This window comes from Delphinus delphis, chromosome 11 (genome assembly GCF_949987515.2).
Source record: "Delphinus delphis chromosome 11, mDelDel1.2, whole genome shotgun sequence".
Taxonomy (NCBI): domain Eukaryota; kingdom Metazoa; phylum Chordata; class Mammalia; order Artiodactyla; family Delphinidae; genus Delphinus; species Delphinus delphis.
The window spans coordinates 59759406-59774903 of record NC_082693.1 but is presented as its reverse complement, the minus strand read 5'-3'; the positions used below and the strand labels follow the sequence as shown (position 1 = coordinate 59774903).

General features: G+C 36.1%; 1 pseudogene; it reads left to right on the top strand.

The window, feature by feature from the left end:
- Positions 1-13368: 13368 nt before the first annotated feature.
- On the top strand, positions 13369-14475 carry LOC132434322 (cyclin-G2 pseudogene; annotated as a pseudogene).
- The last annotated feature ends 1023 nt before the right edge of the window (positions 14476-15498 follow it).

Here is a 15498-nt window from a genome sequence, read left to right as displayed (position 1 = left end):
TTTTTTAAAATGAGTATATCATCAGTACTAAGCATTTTAAAGGAGAGATGAATTGAATTTAAAGTATCAAACACTGGAATGTATTTTTCTAGGGCTCTCATTATTCTGTTTGTTTGTTGTTTTCTCAAAAAAGTTGAACCTGGAAAGAGAGGTATTCAGAAAGATAGATGTAAGGGTATGTGTATACTCACACACATATACGAGTGCTCGCCTGCTTATAAGTTTATAAAGATCTGTCTTTCTGATTTATTACTTATCTTGAATAAGTAATTATTCAAGTTATTTTAGTAGGTCATATTTTATTAGCCTTCATAGAAAAGTAACATCTGTATCAAACAATAGGTGAGCAGCTATACAGTAACCACGTTTCTTGTCCATTGATTTTTTTTGCTACCCATTCCCCAAAATATAATTGCCACCATTCCCAATTTGATGAACTAGACTTGGACCCAAAGCCTATGAGACTGAAATAGTTCAGCTTGCTTCAAACATCTGAAAATGTTAAATGAATTAAAGGATATGCAAAAGAAACTTTCCATGCAGTGTGATTATAGATGTTTTCTGTACATAAATATTTAGAATGGTGGAGGCTTACCCCTCAAATGCTTATTTAAACACTGACTTGTGAATTCTTGTCTTCCAAATCATGTACTATTGCTTGTTCAATAGAGCACAATGTAATTATTCTGGTGACCAGTTCTATTTGTTATTTTATTCTGTTTTTAACTGCAATTCCTATTACCTGCACAGAATTATTATTTAACTAGAAACAATACAAAATGGGAAGAGAAATATTTTCTTAGAATATTAAATAAAGAACTCAAAAAGTATGTTATCACTTGTATGGACTAAGGGATAATTTAGTAATTCTTAACCAAAATGTAAAAAGTTCATCTGTGTCCTAAAATGAACGCATGCTATCCTAAATAACACCTCTTTTTGGTATACTAAACAACTGAAACATTTTTTTTGAAATAGATCTTATTTAACAGTTAGATGTAATAATTCTTTATAAATTCTTCTATGTTCCTCACATCTCTTTGGAAATGCAGAGAGAAAGAAAAAACTTTATAGAGTTATTTTCAAGTTTATGATTTAAAATTTTATGTATTAAGATAAAACAAACTATAAAAAATAGTGTCAAGCAAAATAAGAAGTGGTTCAAAAATGAAAATACATACTGTGTAGAATATGAATTTTGGCATACAACTTCATATTTTGACAACATTATCAGAAATGTGATGTGCGTGAGCCCCATAAATTTAAAGTAGTACTTTTTCAAGATTCGAGGAGGTACTAAAACTTTCTACTGAAATATCAGAAACAAAGTATACATGGACATTTTAGTGCTATTTTCTCTAGCTAAATTCTTTATTCCTTCTTCAATTAGGTTATTGTAATTAAAACAATATGCTGGAAGATGTTTTGACAGAAATAAGTCTATAACAGTATTTCTGAGTCACATTCTTTTTCTTGGAAACATTTATCCAACTATAGTCATTTTAAACCCTACAAATTGTTTTTACATTAAAATGACTAATAACTCTGGGTGTTCAATATGCATGTAATATTTTTCGTTGGTAAATTTTTATTTAGTTCTCCTTAACAAATCTATTCTTAATATAGTTATGTCATATTTTCCTGTGAATATAATCAGAAAATGTATAGGCTGTCATATTGGAAAAAAAAAAAAGGGTGGCGGGGAGATTCTTCCAGGATTTAACATATTAATATAACAGCATATTCTTCAATAAACCTCCACCCTCTGAATATAAATATTCATGTGATTATTTGCAGGAATTTTCTCTGTTTAGGAGATGTAACTTCTTGTAGTTAATTTCTTATTATTTTACACTGTTATTTCCATGTAGAGCTAGATAATCCATGTTCAATATGTTATTTGGCATAGTTTGTTAAATTATAATTCGTGGCACAATAAATCATTCTGCTTTTGCCTCACTGTCTGCATTCTTCTTTGGTATAGTAAAAATCTATTGTTTAGTATTCAATTTAATAGGAGAGCATTTAATAGAAGTTACATTTTCAAACATCCACAACATAATAATTGACTTTTGAAATTATATTAAAAATATAGTCTTCATATTCTAAAAATCTCTTGATTAGCTTTAAAATATTGTTATATGTTGTAACGATGTTACATGAAGTTTATGGTTAAGAGTATTTCATTGTTCTCTAGATCTTTAAAAGGTAGTTGTTTGTTTGTGGTATAGAATTGCTTTTCCAGTTAACCATACTGTTTATTGAATTCTATATATTGACTTTACTGTTTCTATTCTTATAAATAAAGTTTTACAGATTTTCAGGGAAAATTTATATTTAATTAGAAAAGGGATATTATTTAGGAACTTTTAGCTATATTTTAATTAGGAAAGAATATACATTTGTATGATGGAACAACTATAGTATAGATAAAAGTATATGTTCCTGTTTTAAATTTTATGGTATATGAACATAGGTACTTAATAAGCCAGTGATTCTGCACAGGGAGAGTCACTTAGGATAATTCATAATGTAGATGCAGCTGTAAAACACATCTTAGTTTATTAATTACTTTGGATTTCTAGTCAATCTAAGTTGTCAGTTACTTCAGGAGAGAATTGTATAAAGTAAGCTGTGCTTACTGCAGATTAATTAACATGCATTTGTGAGATTACAGTTTATGCTATAGTGCTTGCAAAATAAAATATGTACTGTGATAAACTGTAATCACTACTAGGTTGACCAGCAAGAAAAAAACATCTACAGTGAAAGTGCTTAAAGAAGTAGAAGGGACTGAGCCTGTATAACAGAAGCCAAGCAAGAGAAGAGAATCCAATGGGTTGACAGGGATTATTAGAAACTGATAAGAGACGAAGCTTGTGTCATTGCCTCCTACTTTTGTTTTATGGTTATACAAACTTCTAAGGACAACTTATGTATTGGATATCTTCATATAGTAAAGAATAAATACTCCATATTGGAGCCACTGTTCATTTGATCATTACTTCATTCATTCAGTCATTTACACCTATTGTGTAGCACTATCCATACAATTGCCCAAGGCAGAGGTATTCTAAATTTTTCTCACACTCTGTATATCCACTCAGTCTCAAGTCCTTTGGTTTCTTTCTTTTGAATCTGTTTCTTTCACTATTCTCGATTGCTTATGCCTTTGCTCAAGGTTTTACCACATACCCCCTCGTCAACTCTGTCTCTTCCCCAGTCCTGCTTCAACCCATCCTACATATTGCTGTTGGAATGATCTTTCTAAAATGTACACTTCTTCCATGATTAAAATCTTCCCTTGGTATACCATATCTTTTAGAAAAGTTCAAACTGCTTACCGTAACTTGTAAACCTGAATGATCTGGTCTCCCTAAGCTCCTCTCTCTCCACTCAGCTCACTCTCCTTGATCCCCCAGCCATTCTGAACTGCTTACAATTTTGAAAATGGATTGTGAGGTTTCAAACTTCTCTGCCTTCAGAATTGCTCTGCTACTTTTGTCCAAAATTATTTCTTCCACTTAGTGCATCTAACTTAATTCATAGTTGTGTTCTGATACTACTTCAAGAACCATGTCTTTTAGAAAGCTACATCAGACAAACTCTTGAGTCTGATGTAGTTGCCCTTCTTTGGGATCCTCTTGGCACCTTGGATGTGCCCTTAATCCAGCATTTATCACTTCATACTATAGTGATTATTTTGCTTATGTTTCTCCAACTAGATTGTAAGCTTCTTGAGGATAAGAACCATATCTTATTTAACGTTATGGTGTCTAGCATTGTGTCTGACCTGTGGTAGGTGTTAAATCAAAATTTGTTGACAGGATACACGTGTGATTTACTGAGCAGCGATTGTTAATGGTTCTTACATACGAACAATTTTGCATTAAAACATTTTAGCATAGACCATGTAAATAGTATGAATGTGCACTTTAGTGCAAACTTCAACTACAGGGGCAGTAAGTTTCCCTAATAAAGAATGCACAGACTGCACTTCATCAACAAGGCCTCATGGCTCAGGGGCTACTATATTCACTTCAGTTAGCTGGGACTCAGTCATTATCGGATGCCTAGGTAATTAGCCTCCTAAACGCAATGGGTTTTATCCATGAAAACAGTGTCTTGTTAGAGTCCTAAATGGTCTTGTGTCTATCTATGGATTAGAACGACTTCTGGCCGACCAACTATAACAATGCAGTAACCAGATCCCTCCCCTGGAGTGTGACGGCTTCTTCCTCTGGTGAGCATTTCAGCATAGCGTTGATTGGAGTTCCCAAAAGGACAGACTGCTGGGATTTCACTGAGTTTACAGAAGAGGTTTGGTAATCTCTCCGTGTCTCCTTGCTAAGACGCGCTTGTTTAATAAACGTCTGTATGTCTGGCAGAATTTACTCTGAAATTTATTTCGTTATAACTGGGTAGTGAGGATAAGAGGAATAGCTAATTCTCACCTACCTCAAAGATTTTAGGGAGGGTGGGGAAGTCACAGTTAACTACCATAAAGAACGTGTTACTTGTGTACAACTAAATTAACTACTCCTAAGTTAGTTGTCAGGTCACAGCTGCAGTTCTCCGTCAGACACTACAGTAGGCATCACGGACCCAAATATGGCATGGCACAATGCCTAAGGTAGTTAAAAATTCCAAAACCTAATTCATGATTGCTGTAACACAGGCATAAACTAGGCACAGTGGAGCATGGAAGGGCTGTCTGTGTCATCCCAGGGAACAATAATAACACACCATTCTGAAAATATTCGATTTATTAAGGTATTATTGAGATGGCAATTAAAAGGTTCTATTGATATATATAAGCTGAAACAGAAGATTTTGGAGATTTGATCATGGAGATTTTAGAAATGTATTAGTGGATACACATTTTCAGATTTCTCTCTTTAATAACCTGCGTAAGCTGATTTGTATAGTTTTTGGATATCCAAGCAAGGCAAAATTATTTGGAAGGATTTGAATAAAAATTACCTCTCTGGTGACAAATTTTATGCCAAGAGAAAACAATCATGGTCCCTGTGTTTAAGTATTCTTTTTATCAAGTTAGAATGGGATTTCGGAGCCATGGCTGAATAAGTTTAGATATAAACGAAAAGATTCCTCACCTTTGCAACTGTATGTTGAGTTTTCTGCGATTTTCAGATGATGAGAAAGTCAGTATGAAACAAATGACTGTAATTCAAGGAAATCATTGTGTGTCACTTATCAAAGTTGCACACTTATAAAGTAGTTGAAGAGATTCTTACAGAACTTTTTTTTTTTTTTTTTGCGGTACGCGGGCCTCTCACCGTTGCGGCCTCTCCCGTTGCGGAGCACAGGCTCCGGACGCGCAGGCTCAGCGGCCATGGCTCACGGGGCCCAGCCGCTCCGCGGCATGTGGGATCTTCCCAGACCGGGGCACGAACCCGTGTCCCCTGCATCGGCAGGTGGACTCTCAACCACTGCGCCACCAGTTTTAAGTTGTCAAGGAAAAGTAATTTGGGGGAAGTATTCAGATGACCACCACATCAAGGAAAAGTATGTGCTTATAGTAATATTTTAATGTAAATGATGTTGTGGAAAGAGCACAAGCTTTAAAGTCACTGAATACTGCTTTCAAACCTGAGCTCTGCTGCAAATCAGCTATATGACTTTGGAAAGCAACTTAGTATCACTTAGTCTCTACTTTTGCATCTGAAGGTTGAAATGAGGGTTGAATATAGATATAGAAATGGATATACTTAAAGATGTTAAGCGTAAATACATATCCAGATACAGTACTTAGCACAGTCTAGTAGACAGATGTAACTCAGTATACATTTAGTTCCTTTGTTTTCTTGCTTGAAATAAAATAATCAACGTTTTCCTTATTTTTTTCTGATTAATCCCAAATGGCAATCGTAAGAGCTACTTTTTTTTTTTAACATCTTTATTGGAGTATAATTGCTTTACAATGGTGTGTTAGTTTCTGCTTTATAACAAAATGAATCAGATATACATACATCCCCATATCTCCTCCCTCTTGCGTCTCCCTCCCACCCTCCCTATCCCACCCCTCTAGGTGGGCACAAAGCAGCGAGCTGATCTCCCTGTGCTATGCGGCTGTAGAGCTGTTCTTTTAAAGGGATATATATTATGGGTAGAAATAATTTGTATGTCACTATTTACTCCTGCATCTAATAAACTTCTCATTATTATCAATTCTCTTCCTTCAACAGAGCCCATGAAGGAAATTCAAAATCTTGTATTAAGGCTATCAATTCTTTAGTGATTAGTAATAAAACTTGTTGTTATTGAAATTAATTGAAAGATGATACATATGGAAGACTAATTTTATATCTATACAGACTTTAGGTGACACTTCTAATATCTTTGGTGTGTTACAGTAGGACAATAGACTGCCTGGAATTCTGTAAGAGATTGTTTTCCAAAGATGGCTGCAACATTATCCCATCCCATGTAGTGTTCTTACATAGTGAATTTGGCTTCACATCAAGAAATGGGGTCTATTTCCCCTTTGCTTGGTTGTGGATAACTTGTTACTTCTTTGTAACAATGGATTATGGCTACAGTGATGCTGTGTTACTTTTCAGACTAGGCAAGAAAAATCCACCTAGTTTTTGCCACATTTGTTGATGCTTGAGCCACGTGGGACTGCCAAACTGCAGAGGTTATATGCAGGTGCTCTATCAATAGCCAAATCTGCACTCACAGCTAGTAACTAGTATCAATTGTTTGACAGGTAAGTGAGTCATTTTGGGTTAATTCCAGTCCCAGCCAACATCTCACTATAGTTACATGACAGACCCCAAATGAGAACCACCCAGCTGAACCCTTAGCCCTTCCATATTCTTTATTTTTAATTTCAGATTTATTGAGATATAATTGATCCATAAACTTGTGAGCAAAATAAAATGGTTGCTTTAACCTGCTAAGTTTTGGAGTTAATTTTTATATAAAAATAGTTAAACAAATCCTTAAACTTTGAATAAAGCAAGGATATTAAAAACATTTTGTCAAATATTCAGGGGATTTAATTTATATGGCAACAGTTTATAAAATTCTTTTGAGACACTAAAGGAAAAAATAGACATGATAAGTCTATATGATTTCAGTTGTACGGTAGAAAGTTATCTGATGGAATGTGTAATACACAAAATCCAAAAGGTCATACTTTATGAAAGAGAAACCAAACTGAATCGTAATGTAAAATCAAAACCTTGCAGAACATGTTACTTTACCACTGCAGCAGTTACTCTTTATATTATATTAGTTCTGGCAAATAGTTTACTTATTTATTTGCCAGTCTTAGATTAAGTATCATATAATTTTCTTGCTGAAAACATTTGCTTATTTCCTCTAACAGTTTCACCAATGACTCAAATAAATATGGCAAGATAATTTGTAGAGATAATAATTTATGTTTGGTTTTTATTCCTATAAGATACAGAAAAGAATAAAAGAGATCCCTCCAGTCCTATTCCAAGAAGACAGGCAAGCTTTTGCTTTTATTGTTCCAAGGTCTGAAGCAGAAATGCCAAGAACTCAAATCAGGATCTGAACCTCACCTATCTTGAGAGTGTGTGTGTGTGTGTGTGTGTGTGTGTGTGTGTGTGTGTGTGTATTGGAGGGAGTTTAAGTAGATTATAATGGATATGGGTCCACCTGGAGTGGAAGAGTAAAATTTGAGTTTCTACTGGGACAGAGAAGGAAAGGGTTTTCCTATGCTAGATCTTCATGATAACAAAGTAGAATAAAAGATGCTTTCTGTCCTCAAGAAGGCTTATCGGTCCTGGAGACTGCAGATCCAGAAGTCAATGATTATAATAAGTGTGACAAGCGATTGACAACATAGATATAGAAATAATACTCTAGGTGAGCACATGTGCATTTGTATATGTGTCATGACAATGGGGGAAGAGACAAAGAAGATGATATGTAAGCAAGTTTAAATGGAGCTACCTAAGGCAATGAAGGCTGGAAGGCAGAGGGAGGGTAAGATTTTGATGTATTTCCTACTTATGTTTTTCTTTTGTATTTCAGTATCACTTAGAAGGTAACTATTCTATTTCTGAAATTTCTTGTGAACAATTTAAAACCCACTTTCAGGTTTCATCTGTAATGCCAGAAATACTAGGACTCCTTTTTTATACCCTCCACAACATTCTCTTTATCTGTTGTATCACTCTGCCACTAGTATTTGTCTAAATCAATTATTATCTTCCTTGAGAGGGCAGTTGACATTTTTAACTGTTCATCACTGTATTCTCATAGTCTAGTGCAGTTCCTGGTTTTGTGTCTGGCACATAAATAGAAAATAAATATTTGTCCACTGACATAATACATAAAATTGTATCTACCTCAACAATCCCACTACTTTTGGATCATTTTTATATCATATATTTTATGTTGTTTATCTTGTCTATCCTGTCATATTCTTTATGATTTCTGTATGAAGAACTGATATTTTTGAAAGTTATGTTCAAAAGTTACTGGAGTTATTTAAATTCCACACCAACTTCTTATAAATGTTTGTATTTTACCCTTTTAAATGATCACTTTTATCTTCTTTTTATTATTTATGAATCAATAAAGTAGTTTATAAAACATCCAAAGACTTTTTTTGAGTTTTCCTGTAACCTTTTAGTTATTGATGTTCTAAGTGCTATACTCTATTGTCCTCTGAAGAAAGATGTATGAGTGGAAAAGATGTTGGAAATTGGCCTTTCTTAGTATGGCTCCTATAGCCGCCATGCAGTAGGGACAACTTGAGATTAGTCTTAGATCACCTGCTTTCTCTTTCAGGCTTTTGGAGACGTCACTCCACTGTCTTTGGTAGTCTGAAGCACTCTTAAATTTGGTTTCCTGGTGGTAATGTGTTCACTCTCCTTCTGCTTTTGAAGTTTAGTGAATTCTTTTTTCTTGAAATTTAAGGCTTTTATTAGGATATATCCTAGTGTTGATTTCAGCTTGTTCATTTAACACCAGACATATTTTCTAATTTTTCCATTTCTCACCTTAGTTATTTTTCAGAATTTTTACATTATAATGTGGATTATCAATTTTGCTCTATTATTTTCTTTGCATATTTTAAGGTTGGATTGCAATGTTGTAATATCCATATCCATATTTCTTAAATGTTTGCTGTTTTCCATATTTTCTTGACTATCTTCTATTTTATAAACGGCACGTTCATATGTCACTATATCCTTTTTCTGTATTAAAGGTCCAAGTTTATATGTCATTATATCCTTTTCTTGTATTAAAGTTCTTTCTTTCACAGTGGAGTCAGATTAGTGTTTTCTGGTTTTCCTGTTACCTTGCAAGCTCTCCCGTCCCATCCCCAAGTTAGGACCTATCAATTGCATCTCCTGAGCCAGCTTTTCCTCAGAACTCAGTAAGAAGAAGTTATCTTTTAGAAAAGTGAAACAAAAATACGTGTATGCATGTGTGTATGTGTACACACACATTTATTTTGTACAATCCCTGTTCAGTATTATTTTCCAGTTAAATCACTGAATTGTAGTTTCTTCATTAAGAGTCTCACTGGTGTTCCTTATTGCTGGCTAATTCTGAAGCTATAGATAAACACTGATCTTAATTGAAAGTATTTAGCCTAATTGTTTTTTACCCTTAAGCAGGCCCATAGTACTTCTCCTTTGTTATTTCCTTCAGCAAATATATACTGAATACTTACTATATATGTCAGGCACTGTGCCAGGCATGGAGAGTATACAAACACAAACCACATAGTTACTACACTTGTGTGACTGTCTCATATGGGAAACAGCTATGTTATACAAATATAAGCCAAATTATAAAATATCAGGAACTAAGGAAGTCCCAGTAATGTAATGGTGGTGGCTAATCAGAGAAAAGTTCTTACAGGAATTGAAACCAGAGATACTTCTTAAAGGACGAGGAGGGGTTATTTAGTGAGTACCAGGGATGGAGATGGGAGAAGTGTGGAAGAGAAAGGCATGAGCAAATGCACAAAAGTAAGGACCAGTATAGTACGTGAGGTGTGTGTGTGTATCTGTGTGTGTGTATGTGTGTGTGTGCGTGCTCCCATACAGTTTAGTTTTGCTGGAATTTGACTAGTCCAACAAGGAGTGGCAGAAGCCCAGAGTAGGTCCTGGAGAGCAGGTCCTGGAGAGCCTTGTATGCCTTATAAAGGGACTTGGATTTTATGCTGAAGGTGAGTGGTTCTTAATCTTTGGATAATGTTCCCCTTTGAGAATCTGTTGACAGCACTGGAACCTCTCCAGAACAGTGGGGGGAGACTTACACATGTTCATAGATTAAAGGGCTTGCACTCAAGACACTTCATATCTTCTGCTCCAAATACAAGCAAATGACAAAATATTAAATGAAATTAACTGACAATAAAATGTTATTTTGTGTGCGCATTTAAAATAAAGAATAAAACAAAAACTGTAAACAACAATAACATTGTACAGGAAGAGATTGTGAAAGATGATATGATTGGCTAGGGGTAGAGGTAGAAATACTGTTACATTTTGCTAAAAATTATAGTTAAGTATTCATATCAAAATTTTAGCAGAAGTCACCAAAAAGAATAAAAATGTCATCTACAGTTTTAAAATCATCATAGATAAAAGAAAACATAAAAATATTTATCAAATGGAAGGTAAGTAGGGAAGGAATCTAAGAAAAACTTTGGATAAACAGAAACCACAAAATAGGATTGTAATAAAATCCTAATATACTAGTAACCATAATAAATACAATTGGGCTAATTTCACCAGGCAGATTTTAACACATTGAATAAAAAGAATAAAACTTTTAGCCACATACTACTTATAAGGGACACCCAAGTTAAATAATTAATTACCTAAATCAAAACCACACAGAAATGGATAAGGAAATATATACCATTCAAAAAATAACCAAAAGAGGGCTTCCCTGGCGGCGCAGTGGTTGAGAGTCCGCCTGCCGATGCAGGGGACACGGGTTCGTGCCCCGGTCCGGGAAGATCCCACATGCCGCGAAGCGGCTGGGCCCGTAAGCCATGGCCGCTGAGCCTGCGCGTCCGGAGCTTGTGCTCCGCAACGGGAGAGGCCACAACAGTGAGAGGCCCGCGTACCGCAAAAAAAAAAAACCAAAAGAAAGTTGATCTAGCTAAACTAATATTGGACAAAACAATGTAAGGCAAAAAGCATTTATGAGAATAAAGCAAGGGCACTACTTAAGAATAATAAGAAGATAAAAGGGAAGATTAAAAAATATGAGGTACTGATGGAGTACTAGGTAGCTTGGGACAAGATGGGGTCAAGGGTACACATGATGAACTTTAAGATTCTTGGGAAAGAATAGTGCAGATGGTTGAGAATGGGTGTAACCTAATTGTTGGCAGTCCTCTCTTGTGGTTAGAAAAATTGGGGTAGAGATAAGGAGGCGTGCATTTTCACTTGTGTCCAGTGGCTATTCAGAAAAAGCTCACTTTGAAGTTTTCCCAAGTTATTCTGGGAGGCTTGAAAGTGGTATTTCATATGCTCCCAGGACCATTCTGCCAGCTGCATTAACTGAGCTTATGGTTCAAGGATAAGTTCCTAGTCTTAGTACTGGATCGGCTACCTCCTCTCAGGACCATGTGGTTCACATTTTTCTTATGGGTTTGCTGAAAGCAAAAATAGGAACTGCATGTACATAATAAGCACAAGGAGGCTGATTACTCAATGAAAGTTTACTACTCTTATTTTGACAAAACTACAAAACATCAACCAAGATTGTTCTTGTCATTGGAGGTTCATGTATTAAAGATCTTTTCTTGTATTAAAGAGGCTTATCCATTTTATATTCTACACCCCCCTTCTCTTGACATAGAATACATGGTTGTCAGTGGTCTATACCCCTTCTACAGAGGGCAGCCATGAATGGGAGTTAAGGGGCTGGTGAGCACATATTAAGGTGGCAAATGAATGTCAGGTTAGATTTAAATCTGGGGGGAAACTGAAAGCCTATTCCTTGAAATGACTGCTAGGCATCTACTCATTGAACAGTATAAGCATTAGTTAGGACCTCTCCTCCAAATGCTAGCAGGCATAGTATGGGAATGAAGTCAGCTATTGGGCAGATTTCAGGCATCAGGATAAATCCAGATTGGCTTTTCTCATTTGCTACATTATCTCAATCCACATGACAGGTGGTAGTGTCCTGGTATAAAATGATATCACTGGATTAGGATGACAGCTATTGGGGAGTTCAAATTCTGATCATACTTTGAAGATAGAGTCAAAAGGATATTCTAATGTTGCAAATGGTATATGGCATTACCTGTTGCCCCCCAAACCACCCATATGTACACTTATGATGTTGTCCAATGTTTTAGAAATAGCAACAGTTAACTACTGAACCCTTCCCGTTAAGTTTGGCAGATTGACCACCCTTGCCCATCAGCTCTCCCTCCAAAAACTTCATTAAAATATCAGTGAAGAAACAAAAAAGTATTAACCACAAGGGTAAATTCAACATAAGGGAAAACCATGGATGAAAGATTTCAAAAAATGTTTAGACAGCAAACTGATGGAGGAGATTTAATGAACTTACCAGACTAGAAGAAGTAGAAATCCAAATACCTGCAAGAGGTGGGGTACCTATAAGAATTTATCTAATTTGCCTTGAAGAATGCCTAGAACATGGGCTGAGGTGTGATTGGCAACATGATTGGTTTAATATCTGTACATCAACTGGTTGAACTTGCCTGCTCCCCTGCACTTCCCTGAGCAGTCAGAGAACGACTCTACCCACCTCCATCGTATGCAGCAACAGGTTTAGTCTGGAGAAACTAAGCTCAGGAGCTCTGGATTCAGAGACAACAGACACAGGATAAGATAGGGGTGAGTGTTGGAGCTAAGAATATTGGAATTATGTAAACATCTATGTATTGAAATACTGGACTAGCAGGCTGCTTCTCCTGCTTTGCTCCTAGAATCCTAGACAGCCAGGTTGCTACCCTCCACCAACACACACCAATGCACTTATTCCAATCAGCTTCTCATTTTTACATATAAAGGGAATGCCAATAATCACTGGACATTTGAGAAAAGACAACTCAAGAGGCAGAGACAAAAACAAACAAAAAAAAACTTGGACAAAAACAATCAATGGAACAGAGAACCAAAAAAATTCATAGTTAATATAATCAAAGATAGAAGAAAAGATTATCTGTTTATGAAGCCAAAACGGGATCTTATAGAAAAGGGAAAATCGAAGAACAATTTTTAACTTTGGAAATTAAGAATATGATGAACAAGAACAGGTTTGCTTCAGCTTCTGCTGATGGCATGGCATGGCGCGAGAGCTGCTGGGAGACCAGAGTCTGCAGGAGGAGATGCTGTCAGTAGGAGGGTGGGCATGGGCAGCGGTGTGAAGCTGGGCTCTGAGGCTGCGGAGGAGGTGGCAGAGGCAGTGGAGGGTTGGATGCTTGTTGGGGACACTGTTGAGCTGGTGGGTCACTGACCCGGGGAAGAGTCCATCGTGTTCTTCTGTGCTCAGCTCTCCCCAGGCCAGATGCTGCCTCTCCCACCTAGTGAAGGATCTGGGGGCATAGGTCTTGGCAGGCTGGAGTAAGTTCAACTCTCTGAGCTACTGAAACTCTACTTGGAATAGGAACAGAAATTCCCACCACAAAAAAGGACTGAGCTTGACAAAGGCTTCCCCTGAGAACAATAACATTGTGTGTTAAAGACAGAGACAGGTCAAGATTTAAGGGATTTAACCAACTTTTTTATTTTCAGTCTTGCACATAAACTTTTATCCTGGTTGTCAATATTTTGGACAGATCCTTGGCTTTTATGAAGGTGAAACCTAAAATTTGTCTTGCACTGGAGTCTGTTGTTTTTGCTGGCTGCCAGAAGAGTTGAAGAAGAATGCAATGATTCATCTTCTCATGAAGTAGTCTGGATTAGTCAATGTAAATGCACTGCTTCTGACAGAAAATGAAGGAAAAAAATAACTTTGGAAGAAAAATTAGAACTATGAAATGGAACATGCTGCTGTATTAAACTTTTTTTTTCTTACACAAGACTATTATACTTCTTCATATTTCGGAAAGGAAAGAAATATTGAGCCTTGATAAACTGGAAGCTCAGCTGAAAGCTTGCAATTTTCTACTAGTCTTTGCAAAAGCAAAGCCATCCGTATTAACTTTGTGTCTTCTCAATCTGGAAGTAGAAACGTAATTCATTAAGTTATCGCAGTTTCTCCAGCTTGTTATAAAGTATTCAAAGATTAATGATACTGAGTCCTTTTACTGGAGGTAAGTAAATAGTTTCTAAATGACTAGCTGGATATTTTCTCTTGAATGTTGCAAGAAGTTGGTTTGGATTGTCTATAGGCAAGAGCCCAGACCCTCCAAGACAGCAACTTTGGTGTTCCTGAGTTGTCAACAATACCAGAAGATTGCTGTCTTGATGAAAGTGAAAGTGAATCCCTTGTGGATGTGAGTTTTAGAGAATGAAGTCTCAGCAGTTCTCTCGCCATCTCAGTGATCAAAGATGCACTATCTTTTTCGACTCAAAAGTGGCACACTCTCTGTGTTTTCCATTTTAGAAATCTAATTACATTGTGTCAGAATTTAAAGTATACATATAGTTTATAAGCAATAAATGGGGAAGTAGGTAGTTTTTGGTCCAGCCCCTATCTAGGTAGGAATACAAAGACTGGAACACCTGCTGTCTATAATTATTCAGATCAGATCTGGTTTATTTTCATATTCTAAGCTATCAAATGGGTTAGGACCTCTCAAATGATTGAAAATGATTTAAATTTTGCACTGTAGTTTTTTCTTTGAATAAAATAATTTTTAGCTACTTTTCCATATGGATAATATATTTTGCTGGTAAGGATGTAGGGAGGTAAAGAGAGAAACTTTTTTTTCCCCATGATGAACTATAAAGCAGAAGACTTTGATATCTGCTGAGAATAAAAGAGTCGAGTCTGAGTGAAGATGAGGTTTGAGGGAGGGGAGTGGTGCAAGTTCTGAATGTGTTTTGAGGGGAAGGTTGGAGGGAACTAATCAAGGAAAGTAAGAGTACTGAGGTTGATGCTGACGTCCTAGCCAGGGCTGAAAATCATGAATTTATAGTAGTGCAAAATCAAAGAATTGGAAGATTTTTATCCAGTATTCTCAACTATCAAAATGTAGAAACAAAAAAGGTTAACTGTTACTGCTCCAGGATTTGGGTTTTGCAGTTGCTGAACTTCTGAGGTCCAAGCTCAGTAAGGAAGGAAGTTAGCCTAGGATGGAACCGATAAATCCAAAGAAAATGGGGAATCCAGGGACTAGAGGGTTTGTGGAAATTGTTGTGCAGATTTGGTGGGAAGGATAGTAGGAGAGAGGTGAAAAAACAAAAATTTGTTTACAAAGTATAGAATATGAAACTTTGAAATTTCTGAGTGAGCTATTAAAATGTGTTCTTTAGAGGAGCGCTGTAATGCAGAGGAGGAAAGGGTAAGGTGAAAGAGGTCTAGGGAATTTGAAAC